This window comes from Ranitomeya variabilis, chromosome 6 (assembly GCF_051348905.1).
Source record: "Ranitomeya variabilis isolate aRanVar5 chromosome 6, aRanVar5.hap1, whole genome shotgun sequence".
In the NCBI taxonomy this organism is placed as follows: domain Eukaryota; kingdom Metazoa; phylum Chordata; class Amphibia; order Anura; family Dendrobatidae; genus Ranitomeya; species Ranitomeya variabilis.
In genome coordinates, this window is record NC_135237.1 from 185472557 (window position 1) to 185495504 (window position 22948).

General features: G+C 45.9%; 1 protein-coding gene across 4 annotated transcripts in view; it reads right to left on the reverse strand.

The window, feature by feature from the left end:
* Positions 1–22948, reverse strand: part of ITPRID1 (ITPR interacting domain containing 1) — a 270965-nt gene that overhangs the window by 228974 nt on the left and 19043 nt on the right. The window contains exon 2 of one of the 4 annotated variants that reach the window (XM_077269314.1): positions 14714–14838. The exons of the other annotated variants lie outside the window; for them this stretch is intronic. The gene's annotated coding sequence lies outside the window, so the exon portion shown is untranslated. The remainder of the gene's footprint in view (positions 1–14713; positions 14839–22948) is intronic. 4 annotated transcript variants of the gene reach the window in all.

Here is a 22948-nt window from a genome sequence, read left to right on the forward strand (position 1 = left end):
TTAATGAACCCCATAAAGCGCTGCACCGCTTTAAGAGAATGGGGTTCCTGCCAGTCCATCACAGCCTGTAGTTTGGCAGGATCCATAGCCAATCCCTGGGTGGAGAAGATATAGCCCAGGGAAGGTAAGGACTCCTGTTCAAACACACATTTCTCCAACTTTGCTTAGAGGGAATTTGCCCATAAGAGGTCGATGGCTCTGCAAACATCTCTCCGGTGAGAGTCAATATCTGGAGAGTAGATGAGAATATCATCCAGATAGACTACGACCGAGGTGAAGAGCATATCCCCGAAGATGTCGTTCCCAAAGTCTAGGAAAACGGCAGGGGCATTACAGAGCCCGAAGGGCATCACCAGATATTCATAGTGCCCATCCCTGGTGTTAAAAGCCGTCTTCCTTTCGTCCCCCTCACGGATGCGAATCAGGTTGTAAGCACCCCGCAGATCTAATTTTGTAAATGCCCTTGCTCCCCAAAGCCTATCAAAGAGCTCAGATATCAGGGGCAGAGGATACTTATTCTTAACGGTGATGGCGTTAAGACCCCTGTAATCTATGCATGGACATAGTTCCCCCTTTTTCTTCTGCACGAAGAAGAACCCAGCCCCTGCAGGTGACACTGACTTCCTAATGAATCCTCTTGCCAGATTTTCCTGGATGTAGTGTGACATTGCCTCTGTCTCCAGGAGAGATAACGGACAGATTCGACCCCGGGGAGGCTCAGCACCAGGCAAGAGGTCAATAGGACAGTCATAGGGGCGGTGAGGCGGAAGGGTCTCCGCAGCTCTTTTGGAGAACACGTCCGTATAGGGCCAATATTGCTTGGGTAGAGAGGATAGATCTGTGGGTACCTCAGTAGTTGCAACCTGAACACATTCCCTCTGACATCTACCCCCACAAGATTCACCCCATCCCAAAATTCTGCCTATGGACCACTCAATATGAGGAGAGTGGTACCGTAGCCAAGGTATCCCTAACAGGACCTCATCAATTCCCTCAGAAATGACGAGCAGAGATATAATTTTCTGATGAGATGGTGACATGGACAGAGAAAATAGGATGGTCTGGTGTGTTATCTGTGAGGGCAGTCAACCCATTTACCACTCGTACGGTTACTGGTTGAGCTAACATTACCAGGGGAATTGCGTGACGTTGGGCAAAGGCAGAAGACATAAAATTGCCCTCCGCCCCAGAATCCACGCAGAGCTCTACCGAGTGGGTAAATGAGCTTATAGTAATTGTCCCCTTAAAGGACAATTTGGAGGCAAATGTCACCATGTCTAGTGTACCTCCACCTACTACCACTAGACGCTGACGTTTCCTTGACTGCTTGGGACATCTGGTGGCAAGATGTCCTGACTGCTGGCAAACATGACAAACCTGGAGTGCACAAGCAGTCTGGGACTTAGATCCTGCTTGTGACACTACCATGGCCTCATGTGACTCAGGGGCCTGGATTGGAGATTCTGCCTACACTGGGCTCGTTCTAACCTCCGCTCGTGAAAATGGAGGTCAATACAAGTGGACACAGCTATTAACTCCTCCAGTGTGGCCGAATCTCCCTAGTGGCCAGAGCATCCTTCACGTGGTCAGCCAGCCCCCTCCAAAATATCAGAACAAGGGCTTTATCCGATCACTCCAGCTCAGATGCTATGGTGCAAAAGTGGACGGCAAAATGGTTGACCAAGGACGAGCCCTGAGTCAATGCCAACAGTTGGAGCGCTGTATCATGGGTGACACGAGGTCCTAAAAAGACCTGTTTCAGAGTGCTCAGGAACAATGAAGCACTCTGCACCACATGATTGCCACGCTCCCACAGCGGCGAAGCCCACTCCAATGCCCTGTCCAACAGGAGAGACACAATAAATCCCACCTTAGCCCGCTCTGTGGGGAAACATGTGGCCAGAAGCTCGAGATGTATACTATCAGAAAATTTTTCTGGCAGCGGGAGGCGAGATAGAGTCAGAACAGGGGTAGCAGTGGACAAGGTTGCTGCAGCCACGCTAGCAGCCTGAACAGCAACTGCGGTTACATCCACAGCTGAGGTTGTGCTCTCGAGAGCCGCCAACCTACCCTCCGCTGTTGGATGTACCACATCATGGATTGCTGTGTTTCCGCCATTGCTAGCCAGACCCTGGTCCTAATATTTTGTTAGGGCTGGCGGAATGCACCGAGTATATTTAGATATTTTTATTGGTGCGTTCGCAGCCCGGCGTCCACCGTGCAGGAGACCAACCTGCTGCTAGCAAATGGTGGCACAATATGGCGATAGAAGCGAACTCTGTTACTTCACAGAGTCGAACAAAAGGGAAAACGCTGTGCCCTGTTAGCGTCACAGCGAAACACAGCTGCCTAACAGAGCAAAAGCAATCAGTGGTCAGGGAGTAGCAAGCACACAAGCACCTCCTCTCCGGTGGAGCCGGAATTCTAATGGCTTTATGCCAGCCCTGAGTTCACCATACAAACTCCTCATCGGAGGTGTTTGTATTCTAGTGGCTTATTTCAGCCGGACCCTGACCGCAAGCAGACAAGACCACTGAGTAGCTAAAGCTCATAACATAAGCTGATACTAGCGCATGGCCGTGCGGCCATGCGAACCTTTTATTGCTGCAGCAACTTCAGGACCTTCCTAGAGGACCAATGGGAGCTGCTACAGTCCCTGAGCATGTAACCCCCGACCTCCAATGAGAGGTCTTACCCTGGGCATGCTCAGAAGGGGAAAAGCAGGACTTAGTCCCAGAGACGTCTGCTCGCCGCTGACCAGTACTGGCTACAATGGCTGAGCCTGGAAAATCAGCAGTAAACATCCGCACAGTATCAGGCTGAGCCAGATGCTGGGACTGATGTCTCTGCTGAGCAGGCTCCACTGTGGCTGGAGAAGAATGGGAGACCGCAGCGGAGATGGTTTGAGATTCTTCCTGTGCAGAGGCGGGAACTCAACCTGTAACATCTGGAGGTATGGTTGTTGTAGTTCTGAAAGTCTTGCAAAATTGACTAATTTATTTTATTAGTTTTACTCACTCAAATAGCGCCCTTAGCTCCACAGCGATATGCAGACATTTTTGGCACTGTCCCCATTGTGACTCACAATCTAGATTCCCTACCTGATTGTCTTTCGAGTGTGGGAGAAAACTGTAGTACCCAGGAGAAGCAAATGGGAAAAACATACAAACTCCTTGCAGATGTATTTAGTGGGATTTGAACCTAGAACCCCAGTACTGCAAGGCTGCAGCGTAAAGAACTGAGCCACAGTGCTGAGCAACCATGTTGCTGACTTATATTTGTAACTATTCATAATTCCCACCACCTTGACTGAAGCCTCCTTTCCAGCTGCTGAAAAATATCCCCAAAGTATACTACTACCTCCACCTTTTTTCACTGTGAATATGGTGTTCTTCTGGTGATGCTCACTGATTGCTTTGTGTCAAACATACCTTTCAGAATTATGGACTAGGGTTGAGCGATTTTCATTTTTTTAAGATCGAGTCGGGTTTTGTGAAACCCGACTTTGTCCAGAGTCGAGTCGAGTGCAGTCGGCTGATTATCGCTAAAAGTCGGGGATCGACCGAAACACGAAACCCAATGCAAGTCAATGGGGAAGCATAGTCGGCAGTGAGTGGAGGCCAGGAAAACACCTACAGTGCCCATTTTAATGCCAAAAACATCCATTCTTGTTTCTGAAGCTTGTCAATCTTAATTAACTTTATAATAATAGTTGTTCAATGGAACTTGGGGGTCATTTGGCAAATTTGTGGTGGGTAGGGCTGGTTCAAGGTTTTAGTGGGCCCAGGAATCGTGGACTACGTCACGGCGGTGGAGCAGAGAGAGGAAAGTATTTCAACGTTGCAAGTGCTGTGATCCTGAGCAAGCAGGGGGGCACACTTGTTCACATTGGCACTGGCACAGGGCCCCTCAAAGTACAGCGGTGTGTTTACACGGCGGGGGCGCCTCCCACCAGCAGCGACACTTTTGCGTACTCTGAGGGGCCCTGTGCCAGTGACGTCGCCAACTAGTATGCCCCCCCCACCTGATGAAGGAACCTGCACTTTCATCTGCACCTTCCTCTTTGTTCCTGTGTAAGGTGGTATAACATGCGGGAAGGGGAACCTTACTTTCAGCAGGGTCAGATTCTGGCTGTGTAGAGTGCAAGGGGAATGTAGTGGTCTAGGTCAATGTACCAGCAGACTCATCTAGCAGTGGCTGGGCAATGGGCAGGATGAGGAGGAAACAGATATAGGGCCAAAGAATAAAGTAGGCTAAATGCAGTTCAAAATTGGTAACAGGACAGGACTAAACAGGCGGCATTGCTTTGTTCAGTGGAGTAGCAAACCCAGGAGCAGCAGACACTGTTTTAAGGGCCCAACCACACTAGTAGGCCAAATGCAGTTTAATATCTGATACTATAGGCCGAAAGCCAGAAGGTTGAAGCTCAGCTTTATTCAGTTGAGGGCAAACACCAGGGAGGGGCAGACACCGTTAGTAGGCCGTAACCAAAGTTGAAGGCCAAATGCAGTTTCATATCTGATACTATAGGCCGAAAGCCAGAAGGTTGAAGCTCAGCTTTATTCAGTTAAGGAAAAACACCAGGGAGGGGCAGACACCGTTAGTAGGCCCTAACCACCAGTTTTTAAAATAACAGCACTTAATGAGAGCCAGAAGGTTGAAGCTCAGCTTTATTCAGTTGAGGAAAAACACCAGGGAGGGGCAGACACCGTTAGTAGGCCCTAACCACCAATTTTTAAAATAACAGCACTTAATGAGAGCCAGAAGGTTGAAGCTCAGCTTTATTCAGTTGAGGAAAAACACCAGGGAGGGGCAGACACCGTTAGTAGGCCCTAACCACCAATTTAGAAAATAACAGCACTTAATGAGAGCCAGAAGGTTGAAGCTCAGCTTTATTCAGTTGAGGGCAAACACCAGGGAGGGGCAGACACCGTTAGTAGGCCATAACCAAAGTTGAAGGCCAAATGCAGTTTCATATCTGATACTATAGGCCGAAAGCCAGAAGGTTGAAGCTCAGCTTTATTCAGTTGAGGAAAAACACCAGGGAGGGGCAGACACCGTTAGTAGGCCCTAACCACCAATTTTTAAAATAACAGCACTTAATGAGAGCCAGAAGGTTGAAGCTCAGCTTTATTCAGTTTAGGAAAAACACCAGGGAGGGGCAGACACCGTTAGTAGGCCCTAACCACCAATTTTTAAAATAACAGCACTTAATGAGAGCCAGAAGGTTGAAGCTCAGCTTTATTCAGTTGAGGGTAAACACCAGGGAGGGGCAGACACCGTTAGTAGGCCGTAACCAAAGTTGAAGGCCAAATGCAGTTTCATATCTGATACTATAGGCCGAAAGCCAGAAGGTTGAAGCTCAGCTTTATTCAGTTGAGGAAAAACACCAGGGAGGGGCAGACACCGTTAGTAGGCCCTAACCACCAATTTAGAAAATAACAGCACTTAATGAGAGCCAGAAGGTTGAAGCTCAGCTTTATTCAGTTGAGGGCAAACACCAGGCAGGGGCAGACACCGTTAGTAGGCCGTAACCAATGTTGAAGGCCAAATGCAGTTTCATATCTGATACTATAGGCCGAAAGCCAGAAGGTGGAAGCTCCGATTTAGACAGTGGAGGACAATTTGAATTAGGGACTGCAGACAGACTTAGTAGGCTGTCCCCTGTGGACCATGCATCCAACACATTAACCCATTGCGCCGTAATGGACACGTAATCTTCCGTGGCCATGCCTACAGGTCCATGCGTCTGTTGTCAGGTGCACCTTTGTACTCACAGATTGCCAGAGTGCATGGACAATGCGGTCTTCTACATGCTGGTGGAGGGTTGGGATGGCTTTTCTCGCAAAAGAAGTGTCGACTGGTTAGCTTGTAGCGTGGTACAGCGTAGTCCATCATGGCCTTATTAATAGTAAATAAAATATATAACTAGGCTCTATGAACTTTTAAATAGGTTCCAGGGGTACACAGGCAGCATTGGTGTGGTCAGTGGAGGAGTATTGCAAGTAGGGGCCACAGACAGGCTCACAAAGGCCTAAAATAACAAACAATAGGCTCATGGCAGTTTTATATCGGTTACATGGATACACGGGCAGGCAGCATTGTGGTCAGTGGAGGAGTATTGCAAGTAGGGGCCGCAGACAGGCTCACAAAGGCCTAAAATAACAAACAGTAGGCAGTCATGGCAGTTTTACATCGGTTACATGGATACACAGGCAGGCACTCCAGGCAGCATTGTGGTCAGTGGAGGAGTATTGCAAGTAGGGGCCGCAGACAGGCTCACAAAGGCCTAAAATAACAAACAGTAGGCAGTCATGGCAGTTTTACATCGGTTACATGGATACACAGGCAGGCACTCCAGGCAGCATTGTGGTCAGTGGAGGAGTATTGCAAGTAGGGGCCACAGACAGGCTCACAAAGGCCTAAAATAACAAACAATAGGCTCATGGCAGTTTTATATCGGTTACATGGATACACGGGCAGGCAGCATTGTGGTCAGTGGAGGAGTATTGCAAGTAGGGGCCGCAGACAGGCTCACAAAGGCCTAAAATAACAAACAGTAGGCAGTCATGGCAGTTTTACATCGGTTACATGGACACACAGGCAGGCACTCCAGGCAGCATTGTGGTCAGTGGAGGAGTATTGCAAGTAGGGGCCGCAGACAGGCTCACAAAGGCCTAAAATAACAAACAGTAGGCAGTCATGGCAGTTTTACATCGGTTACATGGATACACAGGCAGGCACTCCAGGCAGCATTGTGGTCAGTGGAGGAGTATTGCAAGTAGGGGCCGCAGACAGGCTCACAAAGGCCTAAAATAACAAACAATAGGCTCATGGCAGTTTTATATCGGTTACATGGGTACACGGGCAGGCAGCATTGTGGTCAGTGGAGGAGTATTGCAAGGAGTGTCTGACACAGTTGGTACTCCAAAAAAACAAATAGATGTTAATGTCTCGCAAAACAACTATAAGTAAAAAAAGGGTGGCATGCTTAGGTACAGGGGTGGGCTCATCTGCAGAGTTTATGACAAAGTAATTTGGCAGTAAATTAGTATTTACTGGTGTCAATATAGGACACTGACCCAGACTACTTTAACTAGCATCATAGATGCAAACAAATTGGTACTGTTTGTCAGTGCCAGGCATTGAATGATGTCAGCGCATAGACTAAACATTGGTGGAGCTGTGCAAGATAATTTGGCACGTGGTAGAGCACAGTTTGAGCTGGGGGGGGGACTCTCTTGTGGCCGGCGGTACCGCCCCAGGGCCCCTCATGTTACAATGGTGTGTCTGATGTTGGGTGCGCACCACCACCGCCAGAGACACTACATTGTACTATGAGGGACCCAGTGGCAGTGCCGTCGACCAAAAGCGGGCACACCCACCTCTTCAGACAATCAGCACTGTAACGGGTGCTTGCGCCAAGTGGCGAGACAACGGCCCCGTGGGGGGATTTTTCCCATTGGGGGAGGTGTAAACATGTCGTATGCTGGACAAACAGCTGCTGCAAATTAACAGATTGGAACACTCAGTAAGACCAGTCCACAAGCAAGACCTTTTTATAGGAAAGCTAGGTGTCAGCCGGGAAAGGTGGGGCAAAATAATTTGAAATCCAGGAGTGGTTCATTTTAATGAAGGTGAGATCATCCACATTTTGGGTAGCCAGACGAGTCCTTTTTTTGGTTAATATTGAACCAGCAGCACTAAATACTCTTTCTGATAGCACACTAGCTGCTGGGCAAGCAAGCTCCTGCAACGCATATTCTGCCAATTCAGGCCAGGTGTCTAATTTTGATGCCCAGTAATCAAATGGGAATGATGGTTGAGGGAGAACATCGATAAGGGAAGAAAAATAGTTAGTAACCATACTGGACAAATATTGTCTCCTGTCACTTTGAATAGATGCTGCAGTACCTGTCCTGTCTGCGGTCATTGCGAAATCACTCCACAACCTGGTCAGAAAACCCCTCTGTCCAACGCCACTTCTGATCTGTGCACCCCTAACACCTCTGCCATGTAGCCCCCTGCAGCTTGTGTGAGAACCATCACCGGCGCTGTGTTCTGGGAATGCCTGAATCAAACGGTCTACAAGAGTAGCTTGTTTGGTTGCTAAGATTTGTTCGAGGTTCTCATGTGGCATAATATTTTGCAATTTGCCTTTATAGCGAGGGTCAAGGATGCAGGCCAACCAGTAATCGTCATCGCTCATCATTTTAGTAATGCGTGGGTCCTTTTTGAGGATACGTAAGGCATAATCCGCCATGTGGGCCAAAGTTCCTGTTGGCAAATCTGCGGTTGTGCTGGTTTGAGGGGCAGTTACAGGCAAATCTACGTCACTTGTCTCCCTTAAAAAAACAGAACCCGGCCTTGCAACGCCACTAATTTCTGTTGGCCCAGGAGAAGCTTCCTCATTAAAAAAGTACTCATCCCCATCATCCTCCTCGTCCTCCTCCTCCTCTTCGCCCGCTACCGCGTCCTCTACACGGCCCTGACCAGACAATGGCTGACTGTCATCAAGGCTTTCCTCTTCCAAGGCTGCAGACACCTGCTCCTTTATGTGCGTCAAACTTTGCATCAGCAGACGCATTAGGGGGATGCTCATGCTTATTATGGCATTGTCTGCACTAACCAGCCGTGTGCATTCCTCAAAACACTGAAGGACTTGACACAGGTCTTGTAGCTTCAACCACTGCACACCTGACAACTCCATGTCTGCCATCCAACTGCCTGCCCGTGTATGTGTATCCTCCCACAAAAACATAACAGCACGCCTCTGTTCGCACAGTCTCTGAAGCATGTGCAGTGTGGAGTTCCACCTTGTTGAAATGTCGATGATTAGGCGATGCTGGGGAAGGTTCAAAGACCGCTGATAATTCTGCATATGGCTGGAGTGTACGGGCGAACGGCGGATATGCGAGCAAAGTCTGAGCACTTTGAAGAGCAGGTCGGGTAACCCCGGATAACTTTTCAGGAAGCACTGCACCACCAGGTTTAAGGTGTGAGCCAGGCAAGGAATGTGTTTCAGTTGGGAAAGGGCTATGGCAGCCATGAAATTCCTTCCGTTATCACTCACAACCTTGCCTGCCTCAAGATGTACAGTGCCCAGCCATGACTGAGTTTCATTCTGCAAGAACTCGGACAGAACTTCCGCGGTGTGTCTGTTGTCGCCCAAACACTTCATTGCCAATACAGCCTGCTGACGCTTGCCACTAGCTGTCCCATAATGGCACACCTGGTGTGCAACAGTGGCAGCTGCGGATGGAGTGGATGTGCGACTGGGGTGTGTGGACGAGCTCTCGCTTCTGCATGAGGAGGAGGAAGAGGAGGAGGGGGGGCGAATGCCTACAGCCAACTCTTTCCTTGCCCGTGGACTAGGCAAAACTGTCCCAATATTGCTGTCCCCTGTGGACCCTGCATCCACCACATTCACCCAGTGTGCCGTGATGGACACATAACGTCCCTGGCCATGCCTACTGGTCCATGCATCTGTTGTCAGGTGCACCTTTGTAGTCACAGACTGCCTGAGTGCATGGACGATGCGGTCTTTATCATGCTGTTGAAGGGCTGGGATGGCTTTTCTAGAAAAGAAGTGCCGACTGGGTAGCTCGTAGCGTGGTACAGCGTAGTCCATCAGGGCTTTGAAAGCTTCGCTTTCAACTAACCGGTAGGGCATCATCTCTAATGAGATTAGTCTAGCAATGTGGGCGTTCAAACCCTGTGTACGCGGATGCGAGGATGAGTACTTCCTTTTCCTAACAAGAGTCTCATGTAGGGTGAGCTGGACTGGAGAGCTGGAGATCGTGGAACTAGCGGTGGTGCCGGTGGACATGGGTGACTGAGAGAGGGTTGGAGATGGTATTCTTGCCGGTGCCCTACATGCAGTGTTTACTACTACTAACCTGGTGATTCCCTGACTGCTTTGGCCTGGCGACGAAAGCTGCACAGATACTGCAGGTGGTGTGGGAAATGGTCGGCTTACAGGGAGGGAAGGGATGTAGCGTTGCTGACTAGCTTCATTGGGCGAGGGTGCTGCAACCTTTAGGGATGTTTGGTAGTTTGTCCAGGCTTGCAAATGCATGGTGGATAAATGTCTATGCATGCAACTTGTATTTAGACTTTTAAGATTCTGACCTCTGCTTAAGGTTGTTGAACATTTTTGACAGATGACTTTGCGCTGATCATTTGGATGTTGTTTAAAAAAATGCCAGACTGCACTCTTTCTACTATCGGATACCTTTTCAGGCATTGCAGACTGAGCTTCTTTAACCGGATGGCCACGCTGTCCTCCAACTGGTTTTGGTTTTACCACGCATTTTTGGCCAGATACGGGCCCGGTAGATGGAACCTGTTGTGATGTTGATGCCTGCTGCGGCTCCTCCTCCTCCGCTTCAGAACTACTGCCGCCTGCACCCTGTTCCCCCAATGGCTGCCAATCGGGGTCCACAACTGGGTCATCTATGACCTCCTCTTCTATGTCGTGTGCGATTTCGTCTGTGTCACCGTGTAAGCCGGTGGTTTAGTGTCCGTGACGGGGCACCATAGTCTCCGCTGGGTTTGATTCTGCCTCAGTACACTGCGAGGGCAATGTTCTGGTCTGAGTCAAAGGAACAGCATAGTAATCTGGCTGTGGCTGTGCATCTGTGCACTCCATGTCCGATTCAACTTCTAATGGACATGGCCTGTTAACTGTTTCACTGTCTAACCCAGGAACGGCATGTGTAAAGAGCTCCATGGAGTAACCCGTTGTGTCTCCTGACGCATCCTTCTCTCTTGTTCTGGGTGAAGAAGACAAGGAAGCGACTTGTCCCTGACCAGGAGCATCCACTGACGATGCACTGCTCTGACATTTGGCACTTTCCGAGGAGGAGGCGAAAGAGCTAGAGGCAGAGTCAGCAATGAAAGCCAATACTTGTTCCTGCTGCTCCGGCTTCAAAAGTGGTTTTCTAACTCCCAGAAAAGAGAGCGTTCGAGGCCTTGTGTAGCCAGACAAGGAACCTGGCTCAACAACTCGAGACTTAGGTGCTGTACTGCTTTTACCACGACCACCTGATGCTCCACCACCACTACCATCATTACCAGCTGACAATGACCGCCCACGGCCACGACCTCTTCCACTAGACTTCCTCATTGCTTGCAAAACGTAACCAAAGTAACACTATTTGTTACTGTAAAACAACTTATAAGGTGAACTCAAACTTCTGTAGGATTTATATATACCTTTATAGGTGCCTGACACTCAAAGGAAAATCAGGCCCAATGTTACACACTAGGTTTTCTGTGGCCCAATAATTTGAGACAGATGGCACACACAGGCCCAGCACTCAAGCAGAAATGCCAATCTTAATCTCCCACTATTTTTTTTTTTTTCTGAGAGAATTTACCCTCCCCCCCCCAAAAAAAAGGCCCAGTATTACACAGTGTTTTCGGTGCCACACAATGAGAGAGAGATGCCACACACAGCAATGGCACGGAGTCAGACTTGACAATATTTATCTCCCACTAATTTTTTTTTTGGGAAAAGGGAGAATTTAGAAAAAAAAAAAAGGCTATGTATTACACAGTGTTTTCGGTGCCACACAATGAGAGAGAGATGTCACACACAGCAATGGCACGGAGGCAGACTTGACAATATTTATCTCCCACTAATTTTTTTTTGGAAAAGGGAGAATTTAGAAAAAAAAAAAAAAAAAGGACAAGTATTACACAGTGTTTTCAGTGCCACACAATGAGAGAGAGATGCCACACACAGCAATGGCACGGAGTCAGACTTGGCAATATTTATCTCCCACTAATTTTTTTTTTGGAAAAGGGAGAATTTAGGAAAAAAAAAAAAAAAGGACAAGTATTACACAGTGTTTTCAGTGCCACACAATGAGAGAGAGATGCCACACACAGCAATGGCATGGAGGCAGACTTGACAATATTTATCTCCCACTAATTTTTTTTTTGGAAAAGGGAGAATTTAGGAAAAAAAAAAAAAAGGACAAGTATTACACAGTGTTTTCAGTGCCACACAATGAGAGAGAGATGCCACACACAGCAATGGCACGGAGGCAGACTTGACAATATTTATCTCCCACTAATTTTTTTTTGGAAAAGGGAGAATTTAGAAAAAAAAAAAAAAAAAAGGACAAGTATTACACAGTCTTTTCGGTGCCACACAATGAGAGAGAGATGCCACACACAGCAATGGCACGGAGTCAGACTTGACAATATTTATCTCCCTGCAGTTATCTCAGAAAAGTATGGCAGGCAGCTGAAAAGGACTGCTGCACACAAAAGTGTGGACAAACACACAAGATAGCTGTGCAGAAAGGAAGGAAAAACAGGATTTGTGCTTTTAAAAAAGCAGTTGGTTTACACAGCGGCGTACACACAAAGCAACGCAGCTATCAGGGAGCCTTCTAGTGCAGCCCAATGAGCTACAGCGCTGAGGAAAAAAAAATGTAGCTTCCACTGTCCTGCAAACAAAAGGTGGTATTGGACAGTGGAAATCGCTACAGCACAAGCGGTTTGTGGCTTTATGTACCCTGCCTATCACTATCCCTGCTTCCGAAGAAGCTGCAGCAACCTCTCCCTATGCTCAGATCATCAGCAGTAAGATGGCGGTCGGCGGGAACGCCCCTTTATAGCCCCTGTGACGCCGCAGAAAGCAAGCCAATCACTGCAATGCCCTTCTCTAAGATGGTGGGGACTGAGATCTATGTCATCACGCTGCCCACACTCTGCGTCCACCTTCATTGGCTGAGAAATGGCGCTTTTAGCGTCATTGAAACGTGACTTTGGCGCGAAAGTCGCGTACCGCATGGCAGACCCCACACAGGGATCGGCTCGGTTTCATGAGACGCCGACTTTGCCAAAAGTCGGCGACTTATGAAAATGAACGATCCGTTTCGCTCAACCCTATTATGGACAAAAAGTCTAACCTTGGTCTCATTAAGCCATACCACATTTTTCCAAATGCTTTTGACAGACTTGATGTATGTTTTGGCAAAACATACAGTGGGGAAAATAAGTATTTGATACACTGCCGATTTTGGAAATTTTCCTACCTATAAAGAGTGGAATCTGTGATTTTTATTGTAGGTAAACTTCAACTGTGAGAGACAGAATATAAAAATTAAAAAACAGAAAATCACATTGTATGATTTTTACATAATTAATTTGCCTTTTATTTATTAATAAGTATGATACAATATGAAAACATAACCTAATATTTGGTGCAAAAAACTTTTTTTTTTTTTTTTTTGCAATTACAGAGGTCAGACATTTCTTGCAGTTCTTGGCCAAGTTTGCACATACTGCAGCAGGGATTTTGGCCCACTCCTCCATACAGATATTCTCCAGATCTTTCAGGTCTTGGGGCTGTCACTGGGTTACATTGAGTTTCAGCTCCCTCCAAAGATTTTTGATTGGGTTCAGATCTGGAGAGTGGCTAGGTCACTCCAGTACCTTGAAATGCTTCTTATGGAGCCACTCCTTAGTTGCCTTGGCTGTGTGTTTCTGGTCATGTCCCCATAAGACCCACTCATAAATAAATGACAAGACAACTTTATTTGGTGGAATAAAATTGGCCGTGTGGTTTTATTTTGGTTACAAAACAGCTTGAATAAATACCAATAAATAATCGTAATAAGTTAAAAGTCCATGTTAAAATCATCCAGTAGCCAAACCCACCCAAAGTAGGGTGATTTTTACCCCACAAATAAAACCAAACGACAAGGTAATAATGCAATTAAAAGGGAGGGAGGGTGGGCTCTTCTTTTCTTCAAGCGACAGCGCAATGACAGGCGCTGACAGGAACCCAGCCTTATATAAACAAATAAAAACTGCCAAACTGGCAGCTGGCCAATCACATTTCTGAAAACTCTGAGCGCACAAAAACCAGAAAAATCTAGTTTAAGCCGCTTTACATAAAAATAGCTCCTCAAAATTAACCCTTTCAGCAATATAAAAACTACCAGAAATAATCATGTGTGGTCTATGCGGACATGAGACCCCCGCTTTATTCCAGTTGTCTGTGCGGGGGGGGGGGGGGGCAAACATGTCCCCATAAGACCCACTCATAAATAAATGACAAGATAACTTTATTTGGTGGAATGAAATTGGCCGTGTGGTTTTATTTTGGTTACAAAACAGCTTGAATAAATACCAATAAATAATCGTAATAAGTTAAAAGTCCATGTTAAAATCATCCAGTAGCCAAACCCACCCAAAGTAGGGTGATTTTTACCCACAAGGCCAAGGCTCAAAGAGACGAAGCCCCCCCAAAACCACACAGCCAAGTTTCAATTATATTACCCAAGTTTAAATTAAAAATGTATAAGCCAATTTCGGAAAGATGCACTAAGTCTTGCCTAAACATACCCGGTAAAAATCCTTCCAGGTCAATGTGCCTGAAGGAAAAACCTTTAATAAGGGGCAAAAATTTTTCCATAGAGAGATTTACTCTTTTTCGAATTTTGTCTAAGAAACAAAGCCGATCCTGATGCCATTATAGCCTAGGAACGATCTCGGAAAAGACAACACATGAAGATGGAAAGCTCTGCTTTATAAAATTGAGATCAGACCGCATAGCAGCCAATAAGTTCAAAGTGTTGGATTTCCCGAGATCGTTACCCCCGACATGTAAAATTATCAGGTCGGGAAAAGGAAATTTTAACATACAATTTTGTAACTCGCATATCAAAGACAACCAACGCATACCATGTACGCTATGCCAAAAAACCTGGGTGTCAGAAGGATGAAAAGACAAATTCTCCGAATAGGAACGTAAGCTGGCCCTCTTCTGTGCCCAGAAAACAAATGAATGACCAACGATCCATACAACTGTTGGACCTACGAGAGAATGAGAATTAGTCATTATATAGATCGTGGCGGACGTAAAGTTTGAAACGTTTAGAATCCCACCTATCTTCTTAATCTTATCATCCCATAGGCCAGCCCTAGCGGCTTCAGTGGCTGCGCCAATTCTAAATGAATGCGATGTGATCTTAAGGTGACCTTTCCCAATAAAATTCAAACATTTCTTTAGTATGAAATTAAACTGAAAAATAGTAACAGGGGATTCGTCTTTATGCAAGAATAGAGGGCCCTGTACAGCAGGCCGTACACTCAACCATTGTGAAAGGGTATGAACAGGGCATATTGAAGGATCAGAAAACAAATTCAGTCTAAGCTCAGACCCTCTACCCAGTTGTTCCGTTTTTGATTTTCATGTGAAAATCAAGACAAATGATTCAAAAATTCGAATGTCTGACAGAGGGCTCTGATTTTCTAGCAGAAACCACCTCACCGACCCTCAACGCCCCCAAAAATGTAACGGAAAATACAGAAGAAAACAATAAGGGTAAGTTCACACAGGACTTTTTTGCTGCGTATTTTTGCTGCGTTTTTTTATGCTAATTTAGGTGCGTTTTTTTGGTGCGTATTTGGTGCATTTTTGGGTAAGTTCACACAGGACTTTTTTGCTGCGTATTTTTGCTGTGTATTTTTGCTGCGTTTTTTATGCCAATTTTCAGCTGCTTATAATAGATGCGTTTTTTGTGCGGTTTTGGTGCTTTTTTTGTCTATTTGTGCATGATAATAAAGTTGAGTGACCCCAGTGGAGCTTAGCATCGCCTTCATCCCAGCGGGGGAACAATTTACGGCGAATTACATGCCATGCATCGGCCTTTTTTTGACGATCACTGTAGTTTGGGCAAGCTATATCCCAAATTACAGGCATTGCTTCCACCTTGGAAAAATAAATGAAAAAGTAATTACCAAATGCAAGATGAAATGAAGCCAACATTCATGACAAGGAAGATACAAACATACACATGCAGAACACATGAACATGTACATAACAGCACATGAGCATCGCAAAGTGTATCATTGCAAACAATCGGATAGATAGATATATCACAAATTAAAAAAAATATTACCTCCATGATTTGTTGGGAAACATTAATGCTCATCCTCCTATACCAAGACATGGCTAACACCTCACTACCAGAAACTCCCTCACAATAGATCACAATCAGGACACCTCACAATGGCTCACAATGGCTCTTCACACCTCACTACCAGGAACTCCCTCAGTCACAATAGATCACAATCAGGACACCTCACAATGGCTCAAAAAACGCAGCAAAGCAGAAAATACTGATCAAACTAAAACCCAATGTGTGTGCATGAGATTTCTGAAATCTCATAGGCTTTGCTGGTACTGTAAAAAGCAGCAGAAAAATTAGCATAAAAAAACGCAGTAAAAATACGCAGCAAAAAAGTCCTGTGTGAATGTACCCTAAGGCTTCTTCCGAATTCAAACATACATGTAATAAAGCTGAACGTATTTGTATTAGCAAATGAATGGAAATCGGGCGTCTGGAATCTGGACAAAAAGTTGTTCTCTTCAGGCCTTTCAAAAACTGTTTAATCAGGAAAAATTCCGTTAAGGCCGCGCAGCCGTTTAATTTTAAAAAGAAAGAAACTCCCGCAAGGCACTTGGCTATTGCGGAGTAAGAAAGACCCTTCGCAACCTGCGATTCCGCGAACTTCAAAGCCACGAAAGGGGTAGGACAGGTTGCCTCTAAACCGTAACACCCAGAAAATTCGATCCACTTCCTCCACGCGGCTGAGTAATCCGCCCATGATCTTTTAGACAGGGAGTTCTGGATAAAATGAGGAATCATATTGAAATCGTTTCCCAGACCGAACGAGGGCAGGAGGTTGGTTCTCTGTCTGCGAATGGTACCTGTTGGTAAAAATGGAGCCACTGACCATGCAGAATGAAATCGGTCAAATAACCATTCCTATTGAGGCCCAAATTTGCTTTCAACCAGATATTGGATTTCAAGCATTCTAAAACTAAACGCCTCAAAATTTTTGCTGAATGCAGCTGCTTAGAGGACAGGGTATTAACGGAAAAAAACACTGGCTGGGTCAAAGACGATAGCAGTATCCTAGAATCTTTTAAGTGGCGACCCCATAAAAAGATACCTAGATAAAGGGAAAAAAGTTCCCTAACTAATTGGTTTTCATTAACTCTCATTGATACCCATGCATCGGGCCATGGAAAATACACCCAATGCGATCGAAACAGAATAGCTATACCTAACTTGCTATCAGTAGAAAAAGCAAAAGGCAAAGAATCCGCTGTAACGAAAAGAGACTGGATCACTGATCGTCTGTTAACCCCTTAGTGACAGAGCCAATTTGGTACTTAATGACCGAGCCAATTTTTACAATTCTGACCAGTGTCACTTTAAGAGGTTATAACTCTGGAATGCTTTATCGGATCCCTCTGATTCTGAGAATGTTTTTTCGTGACATATTGTACTTCAAGTTAGTGGTAACATTTCTTCGATATTACTTGCGATTATTTATGAAAAAAATGGAAATATGGCAAAAACTTTTAACATTTTGCAATTTTCAAACTTTGTATTTTTATGCCCTTAAATCAGAGAGATATGTCACAAAAAATAGTTAATAAATAACATTTCCCACATGTCTACTTTACATCAGCACAATTTTGGAAACAATTTTTTTTTGTTAGGGAGTTATAAGGGTTAAAAGTTGACCAGCAATTTCTCATTTTTACAACACCATGTTTTTTTTTAGGGACCACATCACCTTTGAAGTCATTTTGAGGGGTCTATATGATAGAAAATAACCAAGTGTGACACCATTCTAAAAACTGCACCCCTCAAGCTGCTCAAAACCACATTCAAGAAGTTTATTAACCCTTTACGTACTTCACAGGAACTGAAAAAATGTGGAAGAAAAAAATGAACATTTAACTTTTTTTTGCAAGCATTTTACTTCAGAACCATTTTTTTTAATTTTCACAAGTGTAAAAACAGAAATTTAACCACAAATTTTGTTGTGCAATTTTTCCGGAGTACGCCGATACCCCATATGTGGAGGTAAACCACTGTTTGGGCGCACCGCAGAGCTTGGAAGTGAAGGAGCACCGTTTGACTGTTTCAATGCAGAATTGGCTGGAATTGAGATCAGACGCCATGTCGCGTTTGGAGAGCCCCTAATGTGCCTAAACAGTGGAAACCCCCCACAAGTGATACCATTTTGGAAACTACACCCCTTAAGGAACTTATCTAGATGTGTGGTGAGCACTTTGAACCCCCAAGTGCTTCACAGAAGTTTATAACGTAGAGCCGTGAAAATAAAAAATCGCATTTGTTTTCACAAAAATGATTTTTTCGCCCACAAATTCTTATTTTCACAAGGGTAACAGGAGAAATTAGACCACAAAAGTTGTTGAGCAATTTCTCCTGAGTACGTCGATACCCCATATGTGGGGGTAAACTACTGTTTGGGCGCACCGCAGAGCTTGGAAGAGAAGGAGTGTCGTTTTACTTTTTCAATGTAGAATTGGCTGGAATTGAGATCGGATGCCATGTCACGTTTGGAGAGCCGCTGATGTGCCTAAACAGTGGAGACCCCCCACAAATGACACCATTTTGGAAACTAGACCCCTTAAGGAACTTATCTAGATGTGTGATGAGCACTTTAAACCCCCAGGTGCTTCACAGAAGTTTATAACGTAGAGCCGTGAAAATAAAAAAATCGCATTTTTTCTACAAAAATGATTTTTTGCCTCCAAATTTTTATTTTACCAAGGGTAACAGGAGAAAATGGACCCCAGAAGTTGTTGTACAATTTGTCTTGAGTACGCCGACACCCCATATGTGGGGGTAAACCACTGTTTGGGCGCATGGCTGAGCTCGGAAGCAAAGGAGCGCCATTTGACTTTTCAATGCAAAATTGACTGGAATTGAGATCGGACGCCATGTCGCGTTTGGAGAGCCCCTGATGTGCCTAAACAGTAGAAACCCCCCAAAAGTGACCCCATTTTGGAAACTAGACCCCCCTTGGAACTTATCTAGATGTGTAGTGAGAACTTTGAATGCCCAAGTGCATCACAGAAGTTTATAATGCAGAGTCGTGAAAATAAAAAATATTTTTTTTTAACAATAAAGATTTTTTAGCCCCCAAGTTTTTATTTTCACAAGGGTAACAAGAGAAATTGGACCCCAAATGTTGTTGTCCAATTTGTCCTGAGTATGCTGGTACCCAATATGTGGGGGTAAACCACTGTTTGGGCGCACGGCTGAGCTCGGAAGGGAAGGAGTACCATTTTGGAATGCAGACTTTGATAGAATTGTCTGCGGGCGTTATGTTGCGTTTGCAGACCCCTAATGTACCTAAACAGTAGAAACCCCCAACAAGTTACCCCATTTTGGAAAATAGACCCCCCCAAGGAACTTATCTAGATATGTGGTGAGAACTTTGAATGCCCAAGTGCTTCACAAAAGTTTATAATACAGAGTAGTGAAAATAAAAAATATTTTTTTTTCCCCACAAAAAAGATTTTTTTAGCCCCCAAATTTTTATTTTCACAAGGGTAACAAGAGAAATTGGACCCAAAAAGTTGTTGTCCAATTTGTCCTGAGTATGCTGGTACCCAATATGTGGGGGTAAACCACTGTTTAGGCGCACGGCAGAGCTCGGAAGGGAAGAAGCGCCATTTTGAAATGCAAGCTTTGATAGAATGGTCTGCGGGCGTTATGTTGCGTTTGCAGAGCCACTGATGTACCTGAACAGTAGAAACCCCCCACAAGTGACCCCATTTTGAAAACTAGACCCCCCAAGGAACTTATCTAGATATGTGGTGAGAACTATGAATGCCCAAGTGCTTCACAGAAGTTTATAATGCAGAGTAGTGAAAATAGAAAATATTTTTTTTTTCACAAAAAAGATTTTTTAGCCCCCAAGTTTTTATTTTCACAAGGGTAACAAGAGAAATTGGATGCCATTATTTGTTCTCCAATTTGTCCTGAGTATGCTGGTACCCCATATGTGGGGGTAAATCACTGTTTTGGCACACGGCAGAGCTCGGAAGAGAAGGAGCGCCATTTTGGAATTCAGACTTTGATAGAATTGTCTGTGGGTGTTATGTTGCGTTTGCAGAGCCCCTGATGTACCTAAACAGTAGAAACCCCCCACAAGTGACCAAATTTTGGAAACTAGACCCCCTAAGGAACTTATCTAGATATGTGTTGAGAACTTTGAATGCTCAAGTGCTTCACAGAAATTTATAATGCAGAGTAGTGAAAATAAAAAAATATTTTTTTTTCCCACAAAAAAGAATTTTAGCCCCCAAGTTTTTATTTTCACAAGGGTAACAGGAGAAATTGGACCCCAAAAGTTGTTGTCCAATTTATCCCGAGTACGCTGATGCCCTATATGTGGGGGTAAACCACTGTTTGGGTGCACGGCAGAGCTCAAAAGGGAGGGAGCACCATTTGACTTTTTTAGTGCAAAATTGGCTGTCGTGTTTGGAGACCCCCTGATGTACCTAAATAGTGGAAACCCCCAAATTATAACTCCAACCCTAACTCCAACACACCCCTAACCCTAATCTTAACCCGATCCATAATCCTAATCACAACCCTAACGATAATCACAACCCTAACCCCAAAACAGCCCTAATCTCAACCCTAACCATAACCCTAATCAAAACCCTAAATCCAACACACCCCTAACCCTAATCCCAAACGTAACCCTAATCCCAACCCTAATCCCAAACGTAACCCTAATCCCAACCCTAATCCAAACCCTAATCCCAACTCTAACCCTAACTTTAGCCCCAACCCTAACCCTAACTTTAGCCCCGTCGTCACAAAAAAAGTTCAATGTAACCTTTTTTTTGTACGTCGCGTCCGCCATTTCCGCGCATGCGTGGCCGTAACTCTGCCCCCTCCTCCCCAGGACATAGACTGGGCAGCGGATGCGTTGAAAAACTGCATCTGCTGCCCACGTTGTGCACAATTTTCACAACGTGCGTCGGTACGTTGGGCCGACGCATTGCGACCGCCCCGTACCGACGCAAGTGTGAAAGAAGCCTAAGGCTACTTTCACACTAGCGTCGTACTCGGCCCATCGCAGTGTGTCGGGCCGACGTACCGACGCTAGCGTTGTAAGCGCCACACAACGGGTGCAGCGGATGCTGTTTTTTCAACGCATCCGCTGCCCCATTGTGAGGTGCGGGGAGGCGGGGGCGGAGTTCCGGCCACGCATGCGCGGTCGGAAATGGCGGACACGTCGCACAAAAAAGTTACATGTAGCTTTTTTTGTGCCGACGGTACGCCAAAGCACGACGCATCCGTCGCACGACGGATGCGACATGTGGCAATCCGTCGCAATGCGTCGCTAATGCAAGCCAATGGAGAAAAAACGCATCCTGCAAGCACTTTTGCAGGATGCGTTTTTTCTCCAACGACGCATTGCGACGGAAGCCAAAAAACGCTAGTGTGAAAGTAGCCTAACCCTAACCCTAACCCTAGCCCTAACCCTAACCATAACCCTAAATTTAGCCCCAACCCTAACCCTAACCCTAACTCTAACCCTAACCCTAACTCTAACCCTAACTCTAACCCTAACTCTAACCCTAACCCTAACTCTAATCCTAGCCCTAACCCTAACCCTAACTCTAACCCTAACTCTAACCCTAACCCTAACCCTAACTCTAACCCTAGCCCTAACCCTAACTCTAACCCTAACCCTAGCCCTAACTCTAACCCTAACCCTAATTTTAGCCCCAACTCGTCTCTCCTGCCGGCTGGCAGATGGCAGCAGATGGCAGGCGCACTGCGCATGCGCCCGCCATTTTCTTTCCCGACGAAGAAGCCGGCCGGCAAGAGGAGACACAGGAGGACCCAGGGACACCGGGTGAGTATTATAGGGTCCCCGAATCCCCCTATTTCTCTGTCCTCTGATGTGCGATCACATCAGAGGACATAGAATTACAGATCGCTTTTTTTTTTTTTTTTTGCGGTCGCCGGTAAACTGTTAATTACCGGCGATCGCAAAACAGGGGTCGGTGCAAACCGACCCCGATCATGTTCTTTGGGGTCTCGGCTACCCCCGGCAGCCGAGACCCCAAAGATCTTCCGGGTGCCGGGCGGCGGGCGTACTGCGCATGCGCCCGCCATTTTTTCCCGGAAAAAAGATGGCGGCGCCCATCGGGAGCCACGAGGAGCACCGGGGGAGATAGGTGAGTATTGGGGGGCTATCGGGGGCCATCGGGGACCCTATTTCTCTGTCCTCCGATGTGCGATCACATCGGAGGACAGAGAAATTAAAAGGCAAATCGCGTTTTTTTTTTTTGTTGCGACCGCCGGTAAACGGTTAATTACCGGCGATTGCAACTCGGGGGTCGGTAAAAACCCCTCGAATCATGTTCTCTGGGGTCTCGGCTACCCTCGGCAACCGAGACCCCAGAGAAAATCCGACTCTGGGGGGCGCTATTCACTTTTTCCACAGCGCCGTTAATTAACTGCGCTGTGGTTTAAGTACCCTTAGCGGCCGCCGTTAAAAGGCGTATCGGCGGTCGTTAAGGGGTTAAAATCCGATAAAAATGACAGCCAAATATTGGCATCTTCCTTCAAACCAGAGCTAAGCCGGACGTGAGAATTAGGAGATGACAAGCCTTTGGTGGCCTCATATACTCCTAGAAAAAACCCTGCCGATAGGCACCACCTTCAAGGCAAAATTTAACAGGCCAAGTAGTGACTGAAGCTCCTTAAGTGTGACTTTGTTTTTGGATACAAGGTTAAGGAGGGAACTCTGCAGCCGATCAATTTTATCCTGGGGAAGAATAGTTTCCATTCTGCTAGAATCTATTGTAATGCCCAGAAATTCAATACGGCACGATGGGCCTACTGTTTTTTCATGGGCAATGGGAATGCCAAATTGAGAACATATTCGCAAAAATGTATCTAGCGTTTTCATGCACGAAGAAGATTGAGGGGGACCAATAAATAAAAAATCATCCAGGTAGTGCAAAACGCCGGCCTCAACCTGACCGTCCTCCAAAACCCAATGTAGAAAACGGGAAAAATTCTCAAAATAAAAGCAAGATAGGGAGAAGCCCATTGGCAGG